The 14,011-nt window shown below is 32.8% G+C and overlaps 1 protein-coding gene across 1 annotated transcript in view; it reads right to left on the bottom strand.

Moving 5' to 3' along the window:
- The window catches only part of EYS (eyes shut homolog), a 1,591,614-nt gene that overhangs the window by 1,184,093 nt on the left and 393,510 nt on the right, over positions 1–14,011 (bottom strand). The gene's annotated exons all lie outside the window — the stretch shown is intronic.

Raw genomic sequence — 14,011 nt, 5'->3', positions numbered from 1 at the left:
CTCTCGATGATTTCCTTCTTAACTTCCACCATAATCATCGCCTTTCTTTTCATCCTTTTTCTTCATGGGGGCCATTGTATACACTTGCACCAATGCTGACTATAGTAGGGTATTAATAAACTCTTGTCATACACTGTATTTAATGTAACTGACAATACAGTAGCAGAGGAAAGGATCTATATCTGCAGGCAGCCTGACCTAGAATGAAGCAAAGCATTCCTAAGCTTTCTCTTATATGGAAAAGCAAAGGACTATCCATAGGTGCTTTGAAGTGACAAAAAAATCCACTAGTGTCAATTCTTGGCACCTTCCTATGTTCTATTTCTGCCAAACACCACAGCCTGAGACTGAGCTTCTGAGCATGGGAGATGATCCCCACAATCCTGCAGCAAGAGAGAGAAAGAACCATTGGCTCAGTTGTGATCATGTGACGCTCAACATCACGTACTACTCATATTGCAAGACATTGCTCATTTATCAAGTTAAAATTTATTAGAAATAAACAAGTTACTCACAATCCCAGAATCCCAGATTTTACTATATATATATACATATATATATATATATATATATATATACATATATATATGAATATATGTATGAATATATATGAATATATATGAATATATATGAATATATATATATGAATATTACTACTCAGCCATAAAACATAAAAAAGATGAAATCTTGCCATTTGCAACAATATGAATGGATTTAGAAAGTATAATGTTAAGTGAAACAGGTCACTTAGAGAGAGACGAATACCCTATGATTTCACTCATATGTGGAATTTAAGAAATGAAAGAAATGAACAAAGACAAAAAGAGATAAACCAAAAAAGAGACATTTAACCATAGAAAACAAACTGATGGTTACCAAAAAGGAAGTGGTCGGGGAGGATGCGTGAAATAGGTGATGGGGATTAAAAGTACACTTATGATGAACACTGAGTAATGTACAGAATTGTTGAATCACTATATTGCACATCTGAAACTAATGTAACACTGTGTGTTAACTACACTGGAATTAAAAAAAAATGATGTTAATATCATATAAAGGTGGGGATGAGTTAAATGAAATTCACAAATTTTAAATAATATCTCTTAGTTTGGGACAAGATCATAAAATGCTTTTCGGTCCATAGGATTTGGACCTATGTGCATTAAGAAGTCATTAAAATCCTTCCTTAAAAAGTGGTAATGAAGTATACTAAGCCTGTTCACAGTAAGAATTACATTGCATTTCCAAGTTGTACTTAAAAATGTATGCATAATGTTTATATTTTACCTGAGGTTTTATTTTGCTGAAAACTGTATTTTGTTGACAAAATTTAAAATGGAGAAGCCATGGTAATATGCATTTTATTTGCATACATAGTTGGTGGGAAAAATTAAAAACCTATTTTCATTAGTTTCCTTTTACAACTGTGTCATCAATTTACAAAATCCCAAATGCTTATGTTCCAACTGAAGTTGCACTGGTGGTAGAAATGTATGTTTAACTGAACTATTTTTCCTCTAATTGAAATTTGCATCAATCAAATTAGTATGCTACTTCCAAGTGTATGAATCACTTTTAGTATCAAGTTCTCTATGATATTGTTAAACTCAAAGGAAAATACTGTTTTGGAAGCTTTGAGTGGATGTAGATGTTTATGAAAATGTGAAAATGCTAAACATGCTCATAATATGAGTCTATATTAGTCTAGTGGTTTGAATTTTTTATGACGATTTAGATAAGCTTAAAGCAAAATGCTTAAAAATTCTTCAGTGATAGCAGAATTCAGATATTTATAAAAAAACAATGTTATAAATAGTAAATAACAGGTTAGGTTAGGTTACATTTCTGTTAGGAGGTGTCATATAGGAGGTGTAAATGACAGTAATAAAGGCATGGTGGCATCCACTACAAAAATACAAGAAAGAGAAATCAAGTCCTCCGACTTTTACAATCTGCAACAAAGACTTGAAAGGATCAACCTGGACAGTGTAAACTCTTGTCTCTGCAGAGAGTTATAGGGATATGTATTGAGTAAAGAGAGTAGTTCTTCATGAAGCATACATTGAAATATTAAACATGTGCTCTTTATATTCTCTTAAAATCCATTATAAGTCTATTATCCAAATTGCACAGGAGAAACAATGCTTACTAAACAGAAGAACTATAGGACACTGTCTGTCTTTACTGAACATTAAGGTGGTAATAAATATTTTTGTGCCTTGTGAATGACCAGTGAGGTCTGTAATTATCTACCATCAGAAATTTCATGTAGACTAATGAAATCAGGGCACTGATTTTTCTGGGGAGATATTCTCTTCCTCTCTCTTTCTCTTCCATCTCCATCTTCTCTCTTTCTGTCTCCCAAATGCCCAGAATCACAGCTCCCAATTATACTTTGAAGTATAATTATACTTTTTGAAGATTTGATTAATTCTCAAAGTTAGTGATCAGCGAGACAGAACAATGGAAACAACCACATTTTTTCTCATAATTCTCAGAAATTTCCTCATTTATCTTCCCAGAATCCTCATGTATTAGTGGCCAATGATATAGATGTATTTTACAAGTATTGGTTATATTTTAGAATTTATAATTTAAAAACTTAAATAAAAATCATATATAAATGGTCCCTGACTTACTATGGCTTCATTTATGATTTTCCAACCTTACAGTGGTGCAAAGTGATATGCATTCAGTAGAACTTCACTTCAAATTTTGAATTTTTATCTTTTCCTGGGGGTGGCAATATGCAGTATGATACACTTCTGTGAAGCTGAGCGCTGGCAGCCAGCCTCAGCTCCCAGTCAGCCAATGATGGTGAGGATAAACAATTGATATATTTGCAACCATTCTGTACCCATACGACTATTCTGTTTCACTTTCATTACAGTATTTAGTAAATTACAGGAGATAGTCAACACTTTATCATAAAATAAGCTTGCCTTGGGTGATTTTGCCCAACTAAAGATTAATAATTATTCTGACTACATTTAAAGCATCTTTGGCTAAGCTACAATGTTCATTAGCTTAGGTGTATTACATGCATTTTTTACTTATGATATTTTCAACTTACAGTAGGTTTATCAGAACATAAGCCCGTTGTGAGTTGAGGAAGATCTGCATATTTAAGGTGTACAACATGATGACTTGATATACATAGTGAGATGATTACTGTGGTTAAGCTTACTAACATATCTCCTCATGTAGTTACAATTCCTTGTGTGATTGAGCACCAGAAAAAAAATATGTATCATTTTAACGTATTTTAATATATTAATGTTTTTAATGTTTTTTAATGTATTACAATTTTTTTAACTTTTTTGCAATCTTAGCTTAAGTTTTATTTAAAAAAATATATAGGTACAAAAAAGAAAATTTACTTTTCTTTATTATATCATTTTCAATTTTGGAAATTAAAAAATAAGTTGTATTAGATTATCTCAATTGCATACAAACTGGAAAAATGGCAAAGATGTAAGATAATGTGATACCAAAGCAGAAAAGGGTGATATAATTCTTTTAACCCAATAATTTCTGCATTAAGATTTATTTTAAAACACTAAATTTGGGGCGCCTGGGTGGCTCAGTCGGTTGAGCGTCCGACTTCAGCTCAGGTCACGATCTCACGGTTCGTGAGTTCGAGCCCCGCGTCAGGCTCTGGGCTGATGGCTCAGAGCCTGGAGCCTGCTTCCGATTCTGTGTCTCCCTCTCTCTCTCTGCCCCTCCCCCATTCATGCTCTGTCTCTCTCTGTCTGAAAAATAAACATTAAAAAAAAATTAAAAAAAAACACTGTACATTTTACATTAAGATAAATCCATTGACAATAATGTCTATCAAATAGGTATATTTTACTCTTTTATAATAAAATACTTTATGGAGCTACAGACCCCCATACAAACATGAACTAATTATTCTTAACTCCTCCTTTGCTTTCTTCTTCACCTGTGTTTCTTTTTTTTTTTCATAATTTTTTAAAACGTTTATTTACGTTTGAGAGAGAGAGAGAGAGAGAGAGAGAGAGAGAGAGAGAGACAGAATGCGAGCAGGGGAGGTGCAGAGAGAGAAGGAGACATAGAATCCAAACCAGGCCCCAGTCTCTGAGCTGTCAGCACAAGAGCCCAAGGCGGGGGAACCACGAGATCATGACCCGAACTGAAGTCTGAGCCACGAAGGTGCCCCTTCTTCACCTGTGTTGCTAAAGAAATAGAAACAAACATCAGGTCTTAATCCAGTCTCATCACACTTTCAGTACCTTTGTCCTGTTATTTTTTTGTCCCATCCATTTTACAAAAAAAATTCAGTCATCCACATAATAAAGTGTGTGGTTAAGACTGTGAAGACAGGAATCAAAAACATACACCAGAAAATATTTATTTTATGGGGCGCCTGGGAGGCTCAGTCAGTTAAGCATCCAACTTCAGTTCAGGTCATGATCTCACAGTTTGTGAGTTCAAGCCTTGCATTGGGCTCTGTGCTGACAGCTCAGAGCCTGGAAGCTGCCTTGGATTCTGTCTCCCTCTCTCTCTGTTCCTCCCCCACTCACACTCTGTCTGTTTCTCTCTTAAAAATAAATGAAGATTTTAAAAATTTAAAAAAAGTAAATATTTATTTTATACAAAAAGAAGAGAATAATTGAAGATAAAAGAACAAAAAAGATATGACATATTAAAGATAGCAAAACTGTCAGAAATACTACGTTATTGGTAATTATGCTACATGAAAGAAGCCAGCTACAAAAGATCACATCACATTCCATTTATATTAAATGTCTAGAATAGGCAAATCTGCAGAGGAAGAAAATAGACTGGTGGGTGCCTAGGGTTGGGGAGAGAGATGAAGAGTGACTGCTAATGGGTACAGAGTTTCTTTTAGATATGATGTAATGTTCTTTTTTTAAAAATGTTTTATTTATTCTTGAGAGAGAAAGCAGGAACAGGGGAGGGGCAGAGAGAGAGGGAGACACGGATTCTGAAGCAGGTTCCATCTTCTGAGCTGTCATCACAGAGCCCGATGCGGGGCTTGAACCCATGAACTGTGAGATCACGACCTGAGCCAAAGTCAGTCACTTAACTGACTGAGCCACCCAGGTGCCCCAAGATGATGAAATGTTCTTAATTTAGGTTGCAATGATGGTTGCTCAAATCTGTGAATATGCTAAAATCCACTGAATTGCATAAACTTGTGAATTTTATGATATATGAATTATATGTCAATAAAGCTACTGAAATATAACAGGGTAATATTATCTTTTTAATATATTAACTCCTATTCCTGTTAAACTTTGGTTGGTCACCCTTAGGTCAATTCATTAATTAATTGATTAAGGGAAGAACAGATACCATATACAATTAAGAATTCAACTGATCAGGGATATTTGCTTATAATTTTATTTTCTTGTAGTGACCTTATCTGACATTCATATCAGGGTAATACATGCCTTTTAAAATAGGTTTAGGAGTGCTTCCTTTTTTTTTTTTTTTTGGAAGAGTTTGAGAAAGATTCTTCTTTCAACCCTCAGTAAAATTCACCATGAAAGTATCTAGTCCTGGGCTTTCCTTTGGTAGGAGGTTTTTGATTACTAGTTCACTCTCTTTATTCATTGGTTTATTCAATGTTCTATTTCTTTATGATGCAGTCTTGGTAGGTTATGTGTTTCTAGAAATTAATCCATTTCTTCTAAGTTATCCAATCTGTTGGCATGTAATTGTTCATTGTAGTCCATTATGACCCTGGTATGTGGCTTTCTGTAGGCATGGGTGAAATGACTTTTTAGCAAAGGTCTGAAGGGCTGAACCACTGATCTTGATAGCCATGGTAAATTTAGCAGCAGTGAAAGCTAAAGGGAATCCCTGAAGTGCAGGGTGGTAAGGTGAGCTTGAGAGAATGAGAGAATGATCTTACAATGAACAAGGAAAGCGAATGAACCACAATTTACATCAATCTTGGTCTCTCAGCAGAGGGTGGTACAATGGCAGAAAAGGGCAAACAGATCAAGCACTATGAGAAACTTCAATAGAAACCAGAGAAAACTCAGGTACAACACACAAATGAAACAATTTCCTCTAAGCCATGATATTACATAAACCAACTTTAAACCAGATGTCACACTGAAGTGGAAAAAAAATCCCAAAAGGAGAAACCCTACAAAACACAGATTATTGAACACAAAAGAAGTTGACATTTAACCTGGGAATAACCAACAACCTTATATCGACAATGACAGTACCTTTAATAGTCAAGCTTATTTTATATCTGCAGCAGCAATAGTACCTTCAATGGTATGTTGAGATAAAATATAAAAGGAAGTTGCTTGTTTGCAAAATTACATTTTTAGTACTGTATATTTTCATCCCATGTACAAACTTCAAGATGCTGACTCTCAGTTTATTGAAGAACAGGCAAGCTTGGGACACAACATTGAATATTATTGGGGAGGTCGCTTAAAATAATACAAAATCTTTTGCTTTTAAGTAGAACAGCAAATATTTATCAAGGAACACATTCTAAAAATTCAGTCTGGATCCTTGCCTAGCCATTTTCCCAATCACATATCTTATTGGCAGTGACAGGACTAAAATATTCAAGAATTTTTCTCCTGTGACAAAACATTTAAATTCAAATTTCAGATTAAACTATGGCACATATTTGCCCATTAAAAACAATCTCAAGTGCAAAATAGTTGGTAAGGTTAAAAGTTTGAAGAATAGCACAATACTAATTAAGACTCAGAGCCTCCTAGGTCACATGACTACAACCCTCTTCTTTAATGTAAACAACTTTAGCTTCCCAGGTGGTCTTATTTTATCATATTTTATAAAATTAAGTTTATTTTGGAAAAATAGTCATAAATGTAAATCTGTAGTTTCTGTACGCTTCTACTCAGAGTAAATACATAAAGGATAAAGCTAAGAGTGCAATGAAAATATTTCTAGTCTTTGTATGTGTAGGGAGTTTTGTATCACTAATGAGGTACATAAAGTCAATGTAAGGTAACACTTGAGACATGATTTAGGTAATATTTATAATAATAACAATCACCTAGAACTTAAAACACACTAGGTACTATTTTAAGTGATTTATGTATGCTAACTCCTCACAAAGAATCTATGAGTGGATACTGCAATTATCCCCACTTTTTTAGATGAGGTAATTGTGGCATAGGTTGATTATGTCAGTAGGGGAGCCATGCTCTGTCCCGGACATCTGGCCCCAGATTCAATGAACTCACTCATAGTGCATTGTTACTCCCTCTGCTCTTCAGGTTTTCAAAACAATGTTTGTTGGCTTGTTCTTTAATGTAAGAAATTCTAGGTAATTTCATGTAAATTATCTTAAATTAAATATCCATTTTGCTTTATTTAATCTGAGTTGCCTACCAGTTGAAAATCATAGGTTTTGATTAAAATTATTACTTTAATTCTGGTGATTCTATGTAAGAAGTATACATACATGGCTTTTAAAAATGCCCCCAATATTAAGTTCTAGGAACTAACATTCACTCTTGTTTGAAAGTGCTCCAAAATGACTTTTTAAATAACCTTGAAAAAAGCTGTACTCTAGGCATTCGTTGAGTATTATCAGTCACATGATTGGTTTCAGCAATTTCATGGCATAAATCCCTGACTAGAGTGATTAAAGGTAGTGAATGTAGGTTAAAGCCTAACACTGAATAAAACAGAAGCAGACAAATTCCTATATCTTATTCCTATATAATAAAACTCTTCTTGTATATGAAAAGCATTATTACATTACGAGGAATATTCAGTCACATTTAAATTGCCAAGAAAAAGTGCTCTTCTGAATATCTTAGAGATTAAATTATTCAATAGACTACAGAGTATATTTGTGTCCATCATAACATTGAAAATCAATATGTGTTACTCACAAAATATACACATGATAAAACATATTTAGCCATAACAAATGTTATGAGCCCTGAGTTCCCTTAAATCCATTAAACATATAAACCATCAAATGCCAAAGATGAAGCAATTGGATATTATCTATTGAAAACAATATAAAAGAAAAGCACATGTCATCCTTAGTAAAATGTCTGCAACAAAGAAAATGCAAATGAATTGATTTTAAACAAATGGGTTTTAATGAATATATAAGTCCAGATATTTTCCTATAGGGATATACATAATATTTGATTCTGATATTCTCATCTATTTAACCATTATAATTTAGAGAATATAAGTTGTCCAAAAAAGAAAAAAAAGAATTCTTTCATTTAGCAAGTATATAGTGGGTGCACATGGTGTAAGACTGGTAGTCTGGATGAGTTAAACATTCAAGCAGTAAAAAAAAAAAAAACAAAAAACAAAAAACAAACCCAGACCTCATGGACTTTGAATTTTAGAGAACAGAGCAGATGTATGTCTTTGAGTGTAATACTGTTTTCTTTTAAATTGTTTTTTTTTTAACATTTATTCATTTTTGAGAGAGAGACAGAGCTCGTACAGGGGAGGGGCAAAGAGAGAGGGAGACACAGAATCTGAAGCAGACTTCAGACTGTCAGCACAGATCCCATGTGGGGCTCAAACCCATGAACTGTGAGATCATGACCTGAGCCAAAGTGGAACACTCAACCAACTGAGCCACCCAGGCACCCCTGAATGTAACACTGTTTTAATGGAACTTTACAAACTGTTCAATGGGACAAAAAGGAAGAGTCCTTAAAACAGACTACCCAGGGCAGTGATTCTTTAACATGTGTCTCAAAATTAGTTTGAGTCATTCAAATACAAAATATGTTTCGAAAATTAGTCCATAAATACATTCCTGATAGTCAAATTATCACCCAAAGTACTCTAAATTGCCATATGTGTTTTTATTTGTAAAGTTGTATCCTGTTTCTAATTCTTTATCAGTCATTACCTTACTATGACCACTTAGTAATTCTTCAATGCCTCTCCTTGGGGAGATTGAAAAGGAGTTTAGTCACTTATTTCACTCACAGTCTTGTATCTGAAGTTTATTTAGGACAGCACAGTCCAAAAGTCTACCTAGCACTTTGGAAAATGCTTTCAGGTAACTAGTGGCCATTCATATATCTCTAATACATCACCACATATATTGTTGTAGTCTTCCTCACTTGTTTATTTATAATGTTTTTTCCTTCTGATGGTGAGCAGCTTGGTTCCCATTATCTATAATTTATTTACTTAGATGTTCAACCCTAGTATACAAGTAAAGTAGTTTCAGACTTGCTAAACTTTACCTCTGTGAGAAACAAATTTACCCCAAAATATGGCTTTTATGTTTAGATTTTTCTTTCTTTTTTTTTTTTTTTTGGCATTTATCTTACTATATAACTTGTCAAACTCTGTTTTTCAAAGTTATTTAGGTCAGCTCCGATAGTCCCTTCTTCATTTCGTAAGATTAGGTCATAAATATGTAATGAAGTTGGATTTATTTCTGATAGTCTGCATTCTGTGATTGCACCCTCTAATACCCTGGTTGATTTTGTTTTTAATTTGCACACAGTAAAGTTTACTATATACTATACGTTTCTATCAACTTGACAAATGTATAGATTGATGCATCTCCCATCTCAGTACCATATGGAACAATTACATCAACCTAAAGGATCTCTGGACTGCCCCATTAAAAATAACCCATCCATAAACTTCCTGGCTACCACTTATCTGCTTTCCTTATACTTCTGCCTTTTCCTGAATGTCCTATAAATGAAATCACGTAATATATGTTGTTTGTGTTGATTCTTTTACACAGTGAAGTCATAAGTAATTCGGTCCTTTTAATTCCTGAGCAGTATACCACTGTATAGGTATACTAAATTTGTTTATCCAGGCATCTATCGAAAGGCATGTTGGTTATTTCTAGTTTTTTGATGGATATGAATATAGGTATAAATATGCAGTAGAGACATTTGTGTTTGAGTTTTTGTGTAAACTAAGTATTCAATTTACTTGAGTAAATACCTGAGTGCTGGTTTGTATGATAAGTGTGTGTATGTTTAATTTATAATAAATTGCCAAATTATTTTCCAAAGAGGCTTTACCATTTTGCATTTCCGCTATTCCCACTAATGACAGTTTTGGTTGCTCTGTCTCCTCACAAACATTCAGCATTGTTGTTTAGTTGTTATTTGTTTATTTCATCCTATCCACACTGATAGTGTATGGTGGTTACCATGGAGTATTAAGACAATTTTTTTTAACTTTTAATTTTAATATTGTTTAAAGCTTTCATGAAAATTTAAAAATAATACAAAAAACTCCAGTAATTTGTTCAGTCACAAAATGTTTATATTTTGCTATATTTGCATTCATAATTCCTCTGATGTTTATTTATATATATTACATGTACTTCTATTATATATAATCTATATCATCATTTTTGTGAGCCATTTGAGGGAAAGTTGGAAATATTATGACTATCTACCCTTAAGTATAGCAGTGTGCCTTTTCTAATAACAATGTTATTCCTTATATTGTCACAGTACAATTATCAAAATCAATGCTATTATTTAACACACAGTACACATTTGAATTTTGTCAATAACTCCACTAACATCTTTCACAGATAGTTTTTTCGTTTGCTTGTTTTTGGTCTGCATCAAATCCAAGCTCACATCCCAAAGTTAGTTGTGATTATCTTTAGTCTGGAACAGTTATTTATCTTTTTTTGGTCTTTTTGAACTTGACATTTTTTTTTATATTACAGTCCAGTAATTTTGTAAAAGGCCCATCATTTTTGGCTTATTTGATGTCATCTTATGATGTAAATTCAGGCTTTATGTACTTTTGGAAGAATCACTACAGAAGTGATATGGTGTCCTCAGTGCATCATTTCAGGGGACATTGTTAAGTTCCTTTGTTCAATATTGGTGATATTATTTCAATAAAAACTTATAATTTGTCCCTCTAGATTTAACAAATATCTTAAGTCTATGTACACATCCTATCTCTTATGAATTCTCCACCAATTATTTCTAATAACTATTGATGATTTTCCAACCCTTATCATTACTTTCATACTTGTTACATGATATTCTGCTATAATGAAGAGTTTTCATTTTGTACCTTCTATTTGTCTATTTTTCCACTACCCATTTATGTAAGAACTGAAGCATCACTTATTATAGTGTTAAATGATTTTTAATCTATCAACTCTATTGTTTATTTTAATGCTCAAATTTTCTTACATTTGGCCAAAGGGAGCCCATTGAAAAAGCTGGCTCTTTTTGATAATTCTCATTTTTCTTTGAGTTCTGCTTTTTTATTAATGCAAAAAGATATTTATGGTTTATATTATGTTTTCCTTTGGAAAGTGTCTTTTCTCTAAAACGTCACAGACACTTTAAATAGAGATTGATATTTAGAAATAAAAATCTGGTTTTATCTATATTATATAGGTATATAGATATAAACACACATACATATATATAACATATATATGTATATACACAGATATACATGCAGATACATAAACATAAACACACACATCAGGTTCAGGGCGACACATGCAACTTCACCCAATCATCCAATACCCCTGGGCACATTCCAGTATAGCATAATATAATAACGCATGCGTGTAAATTGTTACATTTATGTTTCTATGTCTACTTATTAAGAACCATAAATTCATGTGCATACCTCCAATTTATAGCTAATACCACTGGAGTGTCTTTTAGTTCTCTTTCTTTCCATACTTGTAAATTCCTCCATTACCAGTGAGATATCTAACTCCTATTATCCTCAGTATATTCACTGATTTACTCAAGTCTATATTACACACACACACACACATACATATACAGAATTGCCAACCAAAACCAAAGCTGCTAAGCAAAACTAATGAAAAATCTATTTGGTATTGTATTTTACTAACATTTACATTAAGAATATGGGTTGCATAGGTGGCTCAGTCGGTTAAGCATCCAACTCGTGACTTCGGCTAAGGTCGTGATCTCGTGGTTCATGGGTTGGAGTCCCACAATGGGCTCTGCACAGACAATGCAGAGCCTGCTTGGGATTATCTCTCTCTCTCCCTCTCCCTGCCCCTCCGCTACTCATCCTCTCTCTCTGTGTCTCTCAAAATAAAAAAATAAAAATGTACATAATAAATCTTAAGTGTGCAGTAGATATTTTTTTAATGAATGCATACTTTTTAGTCCATACAAACTCCTTTAAGATTTAGAACATTTTTATTACCTTGGAAAATGTTCTGCATTCCCCTTCCCAATGAACTCTGTCTCTGGAAACCACTTTTATTATTTTTTTTCCTATTTGAGAAATAACATAAGTGGAATCTTAGAATACATTCTCCTTTCTGCTCATCATCTTTGTTAAGCATACTGTCTGAAATATTCTTGTTTATTAGTAGCTTGATCCTTCCTATTGCTATGTAATAGCCTACTGTATGTACCTATCGCTAGTTCGTTTATAAATTTTTATGTTGACAGACATTTGGCATGTTTCTAGGTTTGAAAAAGTATGCGTAAGATTGCTACAAACATTCCTATAAATGGTTTTTTATAGACAAATCTTTTGATTTCATTTGTTTATATACCTAGGATTCAATTGCTGTTCCTATGTTAGGTGTACGTTTAACTTTAAAAGTAACTTCCTGTTTCCCCAAATGTTTTACATTTTATTTTCTATCAATAATTTTAAATCTGTATTATCAATGTATAAGAGTTCTATTTAGTCCACAATTTCCAAAACAATTCTTTCTTATTTTAGGCACTTTAGAGGAGTATCCACTTCTAGTTCTATTTTGCATTTCCTCGATGATTAATAAGAATTTTTTATTTGCATATCTTCCTTTATGAATATTGGTTCTAGTCATTTGCAAACTATTTTCAATGCTTTGTTTTGTTCACATTATTGAATTATTGATGCTCTATGTATATGCTGCTTTTTTGTCCTTTTTCAGATAGATATGTGCATATATTTTCTCTCATGCTCCTCTTGTTATTTTCTAATGGTATCTTTGCTAAGTAAAAATGTTATATTTAATGAGACTAAATTATATTTTGTTTCTTTTATGGGTATTGTTCTCTTTTGCCTTTTCTAATAAATAAAAGCTTCCTCCTGGTCAAAAAGAACATCTCCCATGTTTTCTCCTCAAAGCTTTATAGTGTTAGTTTTTACATAAAGATTAATGATTGTCTAAAATCAATGTTGTGTGTATGGTATGAGGTAGAAGTCAATTCCATTCTTTCCCACATAAATATCCATTTATTCCATTACCACAAGTTGAAAGGACATTCATTTTCCTACTGAATTGCTTTGGATCTTTTGTGGAAAATAAATTGTATAGATGTGGTTCTACTTCTGTAATATCATTTCACTTTCATTAATCAATTTTTCTTCCTTTCTCCATTCCTTCCTCCCTCTCTCACCCCTCCTTCCTTCCTCTCTTATTCCCTCCCTTCTTTCTTTCCTTCCTAGACTCTATTCTAATAAAACTAATGCCTAATCTATCTATTCTAATATCTCTTGGTATTAATTCATGAACTAAGATATTATAACTTCTCCAGACTTGTTCTTTCACTCAGTGGATTATTTTTGCCATTATAAGTACATATATTCTCATATTTTAAATCAAGTTGCCAATTTAAAAAAGAAACACTTCTTACATTACAACAGGCATGACTTTTAATTCATAGATCATTTTAATCATATTCATTCTTCTAATGTGTAATCAGGTTACATTGTTTCCATCCCTATAAAACTTTAATTTCTCTCAGCCATGTTTTACAGTTTTCTGCACAGACATTTTTAAATTTTAATTCAACCCTAAGTTTTTTTGTGTTTTTGTAACTTTTGTAAAAAACATTTTCTAATTTTCTAAGTTTCTAATTTTCTAAGTTTCATTTTCTAATCTCAACGTAAGCCTGATGCTTATGCTTTTAGGGTCTTCTCTTAGAAGAGAGTGTGTATTTTGCTTGTAAATGAAATGTAAATAATTTGTGTTCACATGGCAGATTACAGCAGAGAAAAATAACTATGACCCCTCTTCTTCAATCTGGATGAG

The sequence above is a fragment of the Acinonyx jubatus genome, chromosome B2 (assembly GCF_027475565.1).
Source record: "Acinonyx jubatus isolate Ajub_Pintada_27869175 chromosome B2, VMU_Ajub_asm_v1.0, whole genome shotgun sequence".
Classification (NCBI taxonomy): domain Eukaryota; kingdom Metazoa; phylum Chordata; class Mammalia; order Carnivora; family Felidae; genus Acinonyx; species Acinonyx jubatus.
Note: the sequence above shows the minus strand (reverse complement) of the source record. Positions and strands in the feature narration are given on the sequence as shown.